General features: G+C 36.2%; 1 long non-coding RNA gene across 3 annotated transcripts in view; it reads right to left on the bottom strand.

The window, feature by feature from the left end:
- The window catches only part of LOC111559720, a 431,348-nt gene that overhangs the window by 357,480 nt on the left and 58,069 nt on the right, over nt 1-15,799 (bottom strand). The window contains exon 4 of one of the 3 annotated variants that reach the window (XR_006594110.1): nt 14,577-14,775. The exons of the other annotated variants lie outside the window; for them this stretch is intronic. This is a non-coding gene — a long non-coding RNA (uncharacterized LOC111559720). The remainder of the gene's footprint in view (nt 1-14,576; nt 14,776-15,799) is intronic. 3 annotated transcript variants of the gene reach the window in all.

The raw sequence follows: 15,799 nt of genomic DNA, 5'->3' as shown, positions 1-15,799 counted from the left end.
GACACTGTTCTAGTAGGTCATTAGGAGGAAAACTGCTCTCAATGTCATCAACAAAAATAAAGGGATAAATGAAAGAAAATGTCATTCTTGTTGGTATAATACATAAAGTAATGGCCTCCAGTCCAACTTGAGTTCCAAACTGTCCTCGACCACTTGTCAGTAGTGTGATCTTGGACAGTTCTTCTAACTTCTCTATGCCTTGGTTTCCACTTGTGTAGAATAAGAAGGGCAACCACAATAGCAACACTTGTCTGTGGTACATTATAATACTACCTGGCCATGGGAGGAGTATACATTTTCACACACTCTGTCTTTGGACCTGGACATATGACATGCTTTGTCCAATGTAATGTGACATTTGTCCTAATCCTTTGCTATTATAACACACCCATAAGGGGGCTGCTCTTTCAGCCTGGATTCTAGAATGAAGAGCACTCAGGAAGCAGACATGCACTGATTTATAGCCTCCATAAAACATAAATGACAAACTTCATTGCTGTAAACCACTGAGATTAGAGGGTTGTTACTGTTGCAAAGCCAAGTAATACAATGCACTACCCACTTCACATATTTGTTATAAAGACTGAATAAAACAATATCTTTTAAAAGACTTTATAACCTTTTATGCCCTCCCATACCTCACACTAGCTCCTTCTCTTACCTAAATTGTCGCAGATTAGAATATTTGGGAACATAGGGGTGCCTGACTGGCTCGGTCAGTTTAAGCATCCAACTCCTGATTTCAGCTCACGTCATGATCTTACAGTTCCTGATATCGAAGACTGCTTCAGGCTCTGTGCTGACAGTGCAGGGCCTGCTTGGGATTCTCTCTCTCCCCCTCCTCCAATCATGCTCACATGCTCTCTCTTCCTCAAAAATAAACAAACATTTTTTTTAAAAAGAAGAAGAAAATTTAGGAACATAACTTGTGATGTGAGAGAGTGAGGAAGATGAAAATGCCAACTATCAAAGCTGCACCTCCCTCTCCAGCCCCTGTGCCAATGCCTCCCCAAATTCAATGCTACTGCCCTACTAGCAGAAATTTGTCTCCTTACCATAACTCATAAAACAAAATAAGCTTAGGTTTTTTGTTATTTGTGATGTGAATTCTCATGAGAATACTGGAGGGAAGATATGTCTTTAAAATGATACAGTTTTTATGCTAGTGTGCATCCCAATTTTTCTGAGAAAGTGCTCAGAGCCACTTATGTCTGGTTCTCTTCTGTATTTTCGTTAAATTTTACTTAAATCTTTGTTTAGCCAGAGTGATACCAGAGCTTCTATGTGGAATCTTGTTTATACTTAAAGGATTCCATGGAAAGAAAAAGAAAAAAACAACAACAACACTGAAAAAGGAAACTTTTTTAAAAAAGACATTTCATTTAACTAACAGAAAGACAAAAACAAAACCAAAAAACTTTGACAAAACTGAATAAAGAAGTAACCACAGAAATGGCAGAGAAAAGGCCTAAGAGATGGTGCCATGATCTGCAATAAATCACACAGAGGTAATGGCTAGGGAAGCAGGTGAGCCAATAATTGGACCAGAAAACAAGACCATCCTTATTATTCAAGCCCTTGGCACTCCCATTTCTGCATGAAGTTGAAAGAACATGAGCCTCAGAGTTGTACAAGCCCAGGCAGTTTTGAATCCCAGTTCAGCCACATTCTCTGTACAACCTTAGACCAGCTACATACTTTGAGACATACTTTCCTTATTCAGTAAAGGAAAATAACAGTTATTTTCCCTTACCCAGTTAGGGGGAATAACAGCTACCTCATAGGATTGTGGTATTAAATGGAATAAGGTGAGTGGAGCACCTAACATAGTATTTGAACAATAACAGCTTCTCAAAATTTATGTCTTAGCTCTTTACCATTAACTCCTCTTTTTCCCATTCCCTGAACTAATCTTCAGCAACACATGTGCAAATGCTTTTGTTCCCAGGTTGGGAATCTCCTGTAGAGTAATAAATTATAATCTAACACATAAAGACAGAAGATATTTTATGCTGTAAAGCTAAGAGGTTTTTTTTAAGTATGCACACATTTATATGCAATTTTTTCTCTTAATATATTTACAGCTTTACATTGGTCACACACACACATACACACGTGCACACATACACAACCACATCTGAAATATGTAGAAATAAAATGACACATTTTCCAAATAAAGCTGCATCATCAGTTCTGTATTTCTCTGACTTCCAACTTTGAAACCCCCAGGAATTACAAAAGAGAGAGACAGACACTCACCCGTCAAGAGGTCATGTTGAGTGATTCCAAGGAACATTAGAAAACCTGTACTGAATCCAAGTTTTAACTGCCAGATTTTTAACTCCTGGCTACAGTTCCCATGTATGATATAATTTAGAAACAGTTTAGGCACAGGAGAATCACAGGATTTAAAACATTGTGTCCCTCAACATGTAAAATATTAACGGAAAATCCAGACAAGTCATAAATTGTTATAAAGAAACTAAAAAACAAAAAGAAATTTGCAAAATGGCAGGGAGACCTTTTAAACCATAAGGGAAAAGAAGGAATGATGGCTCCTTTATTAATGCATAAGTTGAGTGGAACCTCCAAAGTCCTTCACACCTTTCCCTTCAGGCATCTTCTACCTCAAGGATACCTTAGGTACATTATGAGGGACTAGAGGCACAGAGCTAGAGGGACAGAGCAGCCAAGTATGCTGCTACTTTTCCAGTCGGAGATGGATCACAGAAGTTCAGACACATACGCTTTTTACCCCAATCTAGTAGTACGAGCATCACTATCCACAACACGAGCATACATACAGACTTGTTCATAAGCATCTTGATAAAAAAGTTCTGAAAGCTTCCCACTGCATTTCTTCAAGCTCATTTGATGATTCTTGGTTTGAGATTTGACTCAAAAATTCTAGATAAAATTTATTTTTACCTATAAATCTCATCTTTACCTCTAAAATCCAATGTAGTCAATCTGTTATCCCTATTATGGAAAGAGAGGAATAAAACAACACAGGAAAACATCAAATTATACAAACCAGTTTTTTTCTACCTCTGCTAACATTAGACATGTTCTGATACATAAAACCCATCTGGACGTGGCAATCATGCCACAATTAAACAGTGGAGAGATTAGGCTACAGTCATGTTTCAGCATAGTTCATTCATATTTTCATTTGTTCATTCAACATTTATTTATTAAGCACATACTATATTCCAAATATTTGTTCCAAATGTTTCAGTTGCTGGGGTTGTATAAGTGAGTAGATGAAAACTCCCTTCATGGAATCTATACCGTAGTAGGGGCAAATAACAAAAAGAAATAAGTAAATTAAATTATTTAGAAGATGATAATTATTGTGATGAAAAATAACACATGAATTATAGGTAGAGCCAACAAGAGGAGAAAGAGAGAGAGGCAAGTCAAAAATGACTTCTTAATGTTTGGGCTGGGTAACTAGGAGGAAGTTACCATAAACTGAGATGGGAAAGACCTGGCAGTGCCTGTTTTGGGTGGGTCAAGATCAAGAGTTTGGTTTTGGGGGTCCCGGGGTGGCTCAGTCGGTTGAGCGTCTGACTTCAGCTCAGGTCATGATCTCACAGCTCGTGAGTTCGAGCCCCTGCCAGCTGTGTGCTGACAGCTCAGAGCCTGGAGTCTGCTTCGGATTCTGTGTCTTCCTCTCTCTCTGCTCCTAACCCACTTGCATTCTGTCTCCATCTCTCTCAAAAATAAATAAACATTTAAAAAAAAAAAGAGCTTGGTTTTGCATATGTTAAATCTGAGATGCCTGAGAGACGCAGATATCTAATTGGAAATGCCTACGGGGATGCCTAGTAGGCAGCAAATTCAATTGACTCCTCCTTTATAGCTATTTGGCTTTATCTACCTCCAAGGGGTCCTTTAATGGTCTCCTTTGCCCTTCAGCCCATGCTAAGTACTTCCCCCTTTCCTCACTTTAGGGGATTGAGAGAGAACAAATACTTCCATTGCTGATTCCATCTGTGATTCAAGATTTCTTCCATGCTTTGCTTAGGTAACTGTTCAACAGCACTGTGAAATCTAAAACATAGTAAGGGACAAGCAGAAAAAACTTAGAGACTGAATCATCCTGGAAATAACTTGGAATTTTAAAATCACAAGCAAAAACACTCTTGGAATACAGTGGAAAACCAGCTATGGCTGAAACACTGCCACTATTAAGACCACTATTTGGTGTGAGATATTTGTATAATGCATATTTTATAAGATCAAACCATTTCCTGTATTTATTATTAAACTAATGCATTTCAGCTGCTGTATCTTCTGGTTTACAAATCATCAGGAGCCTGGGACATTCATGTTCATGTGAAGAGCCAAAAACGATGTCATTCCCCAAATTAAAAACTGACCTTATTAGGAACAAACATAAATATGATGAGCAAAGAAGCAAACCACTAACTTAGCCTTGCCTATAGGCCTGTAAAGTTTCCACAGGGTGAAGCTCCAACAAGGAGCAACAGACGAACCCTCAGTTTTAAATTAGATGACAATTCTAATCCATGAGCATGGAATGTTTTTTGTTAAATGTCTATACTACCCAAAGCAATCTACACATTCAAAGCAATCCCTATCAAAATGACATCAGCATTCTTCACAGAGCTAACACAAACAATCCTAAAATTTGTATGGAACCAGAAAAGACCCTAAATAGCCAAAGCAATCCTGAAAAAGAAAACCAAAGCTGGAGGCATTACAACTCCAGACTTCGAGCTGTATTACAAAGCTGTAATCATCAAGACAGTATGATACTGGCACAAAAACAGACATACAGATCTATGGAACAGAATAGAGAACACAGAAATGGACCCACAGATGTATGGCCAACTAATCTTTGGCAAAGCAGTTAAGAATACAATGGAAACATGACAGTCTCTTCAGCAAATGGTGCTGGGAAAACTGGACAGTGACATGCAGAAAAATAACACTGGACCATTTCTTATACCATACACAAAAATAAATTCAAAATGGATGAAAGACCTAAATGTGAGACAGGAAACCATCAATATCTTAGAGGAGGAAACAGGCAGCAACCTCTTTGACCTTGGCTACAGCAACTTCTTACTTGACATATCTCCAGAAGCAAGGGGAACAAAAGCAAGAATGAACTTCTGAGACCTCATCAAGATAAAAATCTTCTGCACAGTGAAGGAAACAGTCAACAAAACTAAAAGGCAACCAATGGAATGGGAGAAGATATTTTAAAATGACATATTGGATAATGCATTGGTATCCAAAATCTATAAAGAACTTATTAAACTCAACACCCCAAAAACAAATAATCTAGTCAAGAAATGGGCAGAAGACATGAATAGACACTTTTCCAAAGAAGACATGCAGATGGCTAACAGACATGAAAAGCAGCTCAACATCACTCATCATCAAAGAAATACAAATCAAAACAATGAGGTACCACCTTACTCCTGTCACAATGGCTAAAGTGAGCAACTCAGGAAATAACAGATATTGGCAAGGATGCAGAGAAAGGGGAACACTTTTGCACTGTTGGTGGGAATGCAAAGTGGTGCAGCCACTCTGGAAAAAAGTATAAAGGTTCCTCAAAAAATTAAAAATAGAGTTACCCTATGACCCAGAAATTCCTCTACTAGGTATTTATCCAAAGGATACAGGAGTGCTGACTCTAAGGGGCACATGTACCCCAATGTTTATAGCAACATTATTGACAATAGCCAAATTATGGAAAGAGCCCAAATGTCCATCAACTGATGAATGGATAAAGAAGATGTGGTGTGTGACTACACAATAGACTATTACTTGGCGATCAAAAAGAGTGAAATCTTGCCACTTGCAACATTACGGATGGAACTAGAATGTATTATGGTAAGCAAAATAAGTCCATCAGAGAAAGACAAATATCACATGGTTTCACTCTTATGTGGAATTTAAAAAAACATGACAGATGAACATAGGGGAAGGGAAGGAGAAATAAGATAAAAACAGAGAAGGCAAACCATAAGAGAATCTTAAATACAGAAAACAAACTGAGCATTGCTGGAGGGAAGGTATCAGAATGGGCTAAATGAGCGATGGGCATTAAGGAGGGCACTTGTTGGGGATGAGCACAGGGTGTTATATAGAAGTGATGAATCACTGGGTTCTACTGAAACCAATACTACACTGTATGTTAACTAACTTGAATTTAAAAAAATAAATTAAAAAATAATAAGGTGACAATTCTAGCATTTGTGTGGGTAAACATTTGTTCTGATATTCAGTACTTAAAGACACATAGTGTGGATCCTGCTTGCAATAGTATACATTTTGAATATAAAGAATAAAAATATGTATAAGTCGATGGAATTCTTGAGCACTGTCATTACATCTCAAGATGAGCAAAAGGCTAGCTAACTTCCTCGGGCCTTTTACACTCCTTGATAAATGATACAGAGCAACTTCCTCTCTGGTTTTAAACAGATTCCTTGCTCCTCTGTATGAGGAAACTCCCATCTGAACAAGACTACCCACTCTTCCCAATGTGCAGTTACACTAGTTAAGGCAGAACAAATAACAGGATAATGCAAGCAGTTATAATTGTGTCTAAATTATGCCTTATGTCTAAAATGGCAAATCTTGGAGCCTGAACAATTTGTTGCAATTCTCAGACAACTATTATCTCCAGAGAGCCTCGCTGTTTGTAATTAATGAGTCTATATTTTATTCACTTCAAAATTAATGAGATTCACAATTGCCATTTTTATAGTCCTATAGTAGGGTACAGTGGCTAAAAGTTCAGTTTCTGAGGCCAGAGTTCCATTCCAGGCCCAGCTCTGCCTCTTCTGGGCCAGGGGACCTTTGACAAAGCTACCTAAGCTCTCTATGCCCCAGTTTCTTTGTCTATAAAGTGAAGTCAGAAATAGAACCTTCCAATTGACTATTGTGTGGATCAAATAATAAATGACACTTGACATTGTGACTGGCAAATAATTAATGCTCAGTAAAAAGGCTCAACCTTACTATTTGTGGAGCCTGGAGACAAAGTCTAAGATACTATGTGATGAGAAAACAGCAATTTTGAGTTGCTGCCTAGCCATTTTACAGTGTAACAACCCTGTTCATACCTGGACACTGAGATAAGGACCTGAGCTTAAGTTTCCCACCCCATGTTCCTGCTTTGCTTTCCCCAGGGCACCTTTGAGGAAAGGGATCTAGAAAAATATTCCTGTGGCTGACGTCAGAGAAATTACTTCCTGTGATATTTTCTAGAATTTGTATGACTTCAGGTCTCAAATCCAATCCATTTTGAATTTTTTTTTGTATATGCTGCTACAAAATAGTCCAGTTTCATTCTTTTAAATGTAGCTGTCCAGTTCTCCCAGGACCATTTATTGAAGACTCTATTTTCCCCATTGTATATTCTTGCCTCCTTTGTCATAGATTAATTCACCATATAATCATGGGTTTATTTTTGGACTCTCTATTCTGTTTTATTGATCTATGTGTCTATTTTCATGCCAGTACCATACTGTTTTGACTACTATAGCTTTGTGGTATATCTTGAACTTTGGAATTGTGAGACTTTCAGCTTTATTTTGCTTTCTCAAGATTGCTTTGACTGTTTGAGTCTTCTGTGATTCCATTCAAATTTTAGTATTATTTCTTCAAGTTTTGAGAAAAATGCTGTTGATAAATTTTGATAGAGACTTCATTGAATCTATAGATTGATATTCTAATTCTTCCAATCCATAAGCATGGACTATCTTTCCATTTGTTTGTGTCATCTTTAATTTCTTTCATAAGTGTTTTACAGTTTTCAGAGTTCAGCTCTATCACCTCTTTGGTTAAGGTCATTCCTAGGTATTTTATTCTCTTTGGTGTAATTATAAATGGAGTTGTTTTCTTAATTTCCCTTTCTGCTACTATTCTATTAGTGTAGAGCAATGCTACCAACTTCTGGGTTAATTTTGCATCCTATAAGTTTACTGAATTATTACTTATGGTAATTTTTGGTGGCATCTTTAGGATTTTCTATGTATAGTATCATGTCATCTGCAAGCAGTAATAGGTTAACTTCTTCTTTACCAATATGGATGCCTCTTATTTCTTTTTTCTTTTCTGATTTCTGTAGCCATGACCTCCAGTACTATGTTGAATAAAAGTGGTAAGAGTGGACATACTTGTCTTGTTCCTAATCTTAGAGGAAAAGCTCTGTTTTTCACAAGAATGATGTTAGCTGTGGATTTTCATATATAAGCTTAATATGTTGAGGTATGCTCCTTCTAAACCCACTTTATTGACATTTTTATCATGAATGGACGTTTTACTTTGTCAAGTGCTTTTTCTGTATCTACTGAGATGATCATATGATTTTTATCCTTTGTTTTGTTGATGTGGTGTATCATGTTGATTTGTGAATATCAAATCATCCTTGTAGCCCCAGAATAAATTCTATATGATCAGTGAATGACCCTTTTAATGTAGTGTTAAATGTGGTTTGCTAATATTTTGTTAAAGATTTTTGCATCTATGTTCATCAGGCATATCAGTCTGTTTTCTTTTTTTGGGGTGTCTTTGTCTGGTTTTGGTATCAGGGTAATTCTGGCTTCATAGAATGTATTTGGAAGCCTTCCTTACCAAACATTTAAGAAGAGTTAAAACATATTCTCCGCAAACTATTCCCAGGGCACCTTCAAATAACCACTTGGAGTAGAGCACATGAAAAGTTAGTGACTGCCATCCCAACCACCTCACCAAGTAAGAGGAGCTCTCCTTCTCCTGCTCCGTTATGACCTAGGATGGAGAACTGCCATTACCCCTGGCTCACTGTGCAACCCCCCACCCCTAATTTCTGGTATCTATAAGTAATAAATCTTGTGACTTTCCTTTCCTTTGTGTGACTATATTGAAATCACACCTTCAATCCAAAATGACCTCAGGGTTTTCATTTCCCCAAAGTGGGAGTTCAAACAATGACAGAGCTAGCTACCTGCTGACCCCAAGTGAGCGGTTTGTGCCTTTTCATTCACCAGGTCATAATCTGCATATTCTTAATTTAATACAGCAGCTATAGAGTCCCAACACATACTGTCAAAAAGATCCAAAGACAGACACTGGTCAAAGTGGTAAAGATATATTTTATGCAGAAACTATTATAATTAGGGGAAAAAGACTTTTTTTTATATAACTTAGCTCAATTCTGAATACAAGAAGGATAAGTGGGAATCTATAGCCAAAGAGCTAGGTGAGGTGGTCAGTGGATGGAAAATTACTAAGAGGAGAAAGACATCATATTCTTGCTAAACTGACTTAACAGAAATCTTGCTGAAAGTAGGCCAAGGTGAAGAGATATCAAGGATGGGGAGATTCACCATAAACTGATTTAGCAGCAATCTTATTAAAGCTGGGCTATGCAGACCCAGCAAGAACTGGGGCCCGAGGTCAAAGGTTAGTCTACAAGGAGCCTGACTAAAGTTTGGTCAAGGAGGGAATTTTCATTAACACCATATATTTTATATTTTTATATTTTCTAAACATTTTAAATGTATATAAGCAAATCAATAAACAGGTAAATAAAGTATGTACTATTTATTATTGTACCTAATATACAGTACATATATATACAACATACATATATATTTATATAGTCTTATAGTAACCAAGGGCTCCTCCCAGCTCCATGCTAGAAAATAGCAGTTAGGACAGAGCCAGAACCTTTCTCCTTAAGCAACAACTTCCCTTAGCTGCCCCCTGGGCCTAACCATGTGTGCACCGTGGGGTAGACCACCCTCAGGAGGATGGAGACTGGGAAAAGACCCCAGAGCAGGCTCAAGAACTTTGGGCAGAGAATTCCAGGGTCTCAGAACCCACATCGGACTTCATGCTGGTCATGGAGCCTGCCTAAGATTTTCCCTCTCCCTCTCCCGCTGCCCCAACCCTGCTCACGCTCTCTCTCTGCTTCTGTCTCTGTCTCTCTCTCTCTCAAAAAGAAGAAGAAGAAGAAGAAGAAGAAGAAGAAGAAGAAGAAGAAGAAGCAGCAGCAGCAGCAGCAGCAGCAGCGATAACAGGGATTCAGAGAAAAGGCCATGTGAGAACACAATGAGAAGGTAGCCATTTACAAATCAAGGAAAGAACTTCTGGAGAAACCAAACCTGCCAACATCTTGATCTTGGGCTTCCAGCCTCTGAAACTGTGGGAAAATCAATTTCTTTTGTTTAAGCCACTCAGTCTGTGCTACTTTGTTATGGTAGCCCCAGCAAACTAATACACTTATCTTCACAGAATTCTGGGAACCAGTTGGCTAGTTTCATTTTGCTTTAAGGAAATTACTACTGAGATAGTATTGTTGTTATAATTTATAATAATTACTGTCTCTGTTCCCCAGAGAATCAAAAGACAAAATTATCATTTAAATGCTAAGAAAAGCAATTCAGCATTACATCTCCCCTAATAATGCTTATAAACAGGGTGACCCATAATTTATCATTTAAACTAAAACACTTTTGAGTGTGAAAAGGTGATTCTATTAATAATCATGCCAGGATAAACATATAAATTGTGGTTGATCCACAGCAAAAACATTTGGTCACTGTAGTTATAAAGTGCATTCATTAAATTTATTTTCAATAAACAATTGTTAAGAGCATATCAAGCACTAAAGTTGTAAAAATAATCTCTGCACCCAGAGAATTTACAATCAATTTCACAAAGCAGAAACAATTTTGTACACTTTAACCACAACTTTGAAACAACTTCTGTAGATACATGCTCCAGAAGATACAAGCTCAGATCAGGTACTAAATGAAGCTTTGGAAGAGAAGGGAGAGGAAGAGTGAAGGAAGATTGCCTTGAGGAGGTGAGTATTCTAAGAAGAGAAAAGAGCAAGTGTAAGACAAGGCGATGTATAAAAGAATGTGATCTCCAAACTCACAACCTCTGAAAACAGTTAAGTATTGGAGAAAGTAACAGAAGTGATACTGGAAGAACTACTGGAAGGCTGTATCACTAAGGAGCATATGCAACATTCTAAGAAATTTAGAGTTTACCCTGGAGGATTTGTTGCAAACTGGTCAAAGCCAAGATGGCCATTTAAGAAATGCAAGTCCTTTTTAATTTTTTTCAGCTTTATTGAGGTACAATTTACAAATAAGATTACAATATAATCAATGTGGTGGTTTGCTATGCCTATACATTTTAAAGGATTATCCCCATCAAGTTAATTAACACATCCATCTCCTCGCATATTCACCTGTTTTTGTGTATGTGGCTAAAACACTTAAATTGTACCCTCTTACCAAATTTGAATTATACGATACAGTATTATCAACTGTAGTCACCATGGTATACATTATATCCTCAGACCTTATTCATCTTACACCTGTGAGTTTGTATCCTTTTACCAAACTCACCCCATCCCCTCATTCCCCAGCCCTTGGCAACAACCACCCTATTATTATGAATTTAATTTTTTTTAATTTCACATCCAATGACACCATGCAGTATTTGTCTTTCTGTCTAGTTTATTTCACTTACTGCCTTCCAGTATCATCCATGATATCGCCAATAATAAATTTTCCTTCTTTTTTAAGGCTGAAAAATATTGCATTATATGTGTGTAAATTTCTTTACCCATTCATCTGTTGATGAACATTTAGTTTGTTTCTATGTCTCAGCTACTGTGAACAAGGTTGCAGTGAATCTCAGAGGGCATATATCTCTTCAAGATAGTGATTTCATTTCTTTCAGGTACATATCTAGAAGTGGGATTTCTGAATAATATGATAGCTCTACTTTTAATTTTTTGAGGAATGTCTGTGCTGTTTTCCATAATAACTGCACTAGTTTATATTCTCACCAACAGTGTACAAGGGTTCCCTTTTCTGCACATCCTCGCCAGCATTTTTTTAGAATAGCCTAACGGGTGTGAAGGGACATCTCATTGCAGTTTTAATGTGCATTTTCCAGATAATTCAAGATGTTAAGCATCTTTTCATGTACCTATTGGCCATATGTATGTCTTCTTTGGAAAAATGCATTTTCATGTTTTTTGCCAAATTTTTAATTGGATTATTTCTTTTTATGTTATTAAGTTATAAATTGTATCTTTATATATTTTGGACATTAACCCGTGTCAGACAAGTGGTTTGCAAATATTTTCTCCCATTTATTAGGTTGAGTTTCATTTCATTGATGGTTTCCTTTGCCGTGCAGAGTTTTTTAATTTGATATAGTCAAACAAACTGTATCTTTTGTTGCCTTTGATTTTAGTGTCAAATTCAGAAAGATCCATGTTGATGCACTTACCTAATATGTTTTTTTTTTCTTCTAGGAGTTTTGTCATTTTGCAGCTCATGTTCAAGTATTTCATCCATATTTAGTTGACTTTTGTGTATGGTGAAAGAGTGATCCAGTTTCATTCTTTTTCATGTATTCAGTTTTTACAACACAATTTTTTGAAGACACAATTCTTTCCCCATATTGTGGGTGCTTTGTTGAAAATAAATTGACCATATATGCATGAGTTTATTTCTGGGCTCTCTATTCTGTTCACTGATCTCTGTGTGTTTTTATGCCAACCAGTCCATTTGGTTACTATAGCTTTGTAATACAGTTTGAAATCAGGGTAGATGATTCCTCTAGCGATGTTTTCTCTCAAGATTGCTTTGACTATTCAGGATCCTTTGTGATTCCACACAAATTTTAAGATTATGTTTTTCTATTTCTATGAAAATTGCCATTGGAATTCTGATAGGCATTGTACCAAATCTTCAGATTGCTTTAGGCCGTACATTTTATTTACCTATTTTTTTTTAATTTGTTAATGTTTATTTTTGAGAGAGAGAGAGAGAGAGAGAGAGAGAGAGAGAGAGAGAGAGAGAGAGCATGAGTAGGGGAGGGGCAGAGAGAGAGAAAGACAGAATCCTAAGCAGCCTCCAGGCTCTGAGCTGTCAGCACAGACCCCAATGCGGGGCTCAAACTCATAAACTGTGAGATTATGACCTGAGTGGAAGTCAGACACTCAACCAACTGAGCCACCCAGGCACCCTAGTACAGGCATTTTAATAATATCATTTTTCCAATCTATGAACACTGAATACCTTTCATATATTTTCATCTTCTTTAATTTATTTCATCAATGTTTTATAGTTGTTGGCACATAGATCTTTTACCACCTTGATTAACTTTATTCCTAGATATTTTATTCTTTTTGAGGAAGTAACAGATGGGATTATTTTCTTAATTTTTCTTTTAAATAGTTCATTGTTAATGCATAGAAACACAATTGATTTTTGGATGCTGAATTTTTATACTGCAACTTTACTGAATTTTTTATTCTAACAGTTTTTTTAGTAGAGTCTTTATCTAATGCAGCATCTGCAAACATCGCTCTGGTTAGCATTTCCAACACTATGTCGAATAAAAGTGGTAAAAATGGACATCCTTGGTTTGCTCCTGATCTTACAGGAAAAACTTTTAGCTCTTCAACACGGAGTTGATATTATCTGTCGGCTTGTCATATATGGCCTTTATTATGTTGAAATATACATACCTAATTTGCTAGGCATTTTTATCATGAAAAGATGTTAAATTTTATCAGATGGTTTTTCTACATCTATTTAGGTAACATATAATTTTTATATATCACATTTTTTAAACATGGTGTATCACATTTACTGATTTCTAGATGTTGAACAACCCTTGCATCCCAGGAATAAATGCCACTTGATCGTGGTGTTTGATCCTTTTAATATACCGTTGAATTTGGTTTGCTAATATTTTGTTGAGGATTTTTGCATTTCTGTTCATCAGTGACACTGACCTTTAACTTGCTTTTCTTGTAGTGTCCTTTTACAATGTTGATGCTAGGGTAATGATGGCCTGGTAAAATGGGTTTGGAAGTGTTTCCTCCTTTTCTATTTTGGAAGAGGTTGAGAAGGTTGGTATTAATTCTTCTTTAAATGTTTGGTAAAATTCAACACTTAATCCATCTTGTCCTGGACTTTTCTTTGTTGGGAAGCTTTTCATTAATTAATTCAATCTCTTTCTTAGTAATCTTTCTGTTCAGACTTTCTATTTCTTCATGATTCAGTCTTGGTAGCTTGTGTGTTTCCAGAAATTCATCCATGTCCTCTAGGTTATTTAATTTGTTGGTATAACTGTTCATGATTGTTTCTTATGATCCTTAGTATTTCCGTGTTACTAGTTGTAATGTCCCTCTTTCATTTCTAATTTTATTTGAGTCTTCTCTTTTTTGTTTAGAGTAGTTAAAGGTTTGTCAATTTTGACTATGTTTTCAAAAATTCAGCTCCTAATTTCACTGAACTTTTCAATTGTCTTTCTAAACTCTATTTCATTTATTTACATTCTAACATTTATTTCCTTCCTCTTCTAACTTTAGGCTTTGTTTGTTCCTCTTTTTCTAATTCCTTGAGGTATGAAGTTGGGTTGTTTATTTTAGATCTTTCTTTTTTCTTAATGTAGGTGTTTACCACTATAAACTTCCCGCTTAAGAATGCTTGTACTGCATCCCATATGTTTTGGTATGTTGTATTTCCATTTTCATTTGTCTAAAGGTATTTTTTACTTACCCTTTGATTTCTTCTTTGACCTGTTAATTATTCAGGAGCATCTTGTTTAATCTCCACATAATTGTGAATTTTCCAGTTTTCCTCTTGTAATTGGTTTCTATTTTCATACCAATGTGGTCAGAAAAGACGCTTGATGTGATTTCAATCTTCTTAAGTTTGTTAAGACTCTTTTGTGGCCTGGAGACTGTTCCATGTGCACCTGAGAAGAATGTTTATTCTGCTGTTATTGGATGGAATGTTCTGTATAGATCTATTAGTTCCATCTGGTGTAACATGTAATTTAAGTCCAATGTTTTCTTATTAATACTCTGTCTGATCTACCCATTGTTGAAAGTGGGTAATTGAAGTCTTCTACTATTATTGTATTGCAGCCTATTTCTCCTTTCAGATCTGTTAATATTTGCTTTATATATTTAGGCATTCCAATGGTGGGTGTGTTTATAATTATGATTATTATGTCCTCTTAATGAATTGACCTTTTATCATTATGTATTGACCCATTTTGTTCTCTCATTACTGTTTTTCTTTCTCATGTAAGTATAGCTAGCCCTGCTCCCTCTTGGTTTCTACTTGCATGGAATATCTTTTCCCATCCCTTCACTTTCACTGTATGTATAACCTTAAATCTAAACTGAGTTTCATTTAGGGAGCATAGTGTTGGTCTTGTTTTCTTAATGCAGTCAGCCACTCTATGTCTTTTCATTGTATGAATCAGACCATATACACATGATATGTAAGGACCCACTATTGAGATTTTGTTAATTTATTGTTTTCTTGCTATTTTGTATTTTCTTTGTTTCTTTCTTCTTCTCTTACAATCTTTATGATTTGACTATTTTCTGTAGTAGTGTTTTGACTTCTTTATTTTTTATGTATCTACTATAGGTTTTTATTTTGTAGTTACCATTAGGCTTACATAAAACACCTTAAAGTTATAACAGTCTATTTTAAGCTAATAACTTAAATTTGAACACATACAAAAGCTCTACATTTTTACACTCCTCTCCCACCCCATATTTTTATTTTTGATGGCATAATTACATTTTTTTATGTTATGTATCCATTTATAAAATCATCATAGTAATATTAATTTTTTTACATTTATTAATTTTTGAGAGACAGAGAGAGATAGAGTACGAGTCGGGGAGGGGCAGAGAGAGAAGGAGACAAAGAATCCAGAGCAGGATCCAGGCTCTGAGCAAGCTGTCAGCACAGAGACCGAC

The sequence above is a fragment of the Felis catus genome, chromosome A1 (assembly GCF_018350175.1).
Source record: "Felis catus isolate Fca126 chromosome A1, F.catus_Fca126_mat1.0, whole genome shotgun sequence".
In the NCBI taxonomy this organism is placed as follows: Eukaryota; Metazoa; Chordata; class Mammalia; order Carnivora; family Felidae; genus Felis; species Felis catus.
This window is presented reverse-complemented; position numbering and strand designations above follow the sequence as displayed.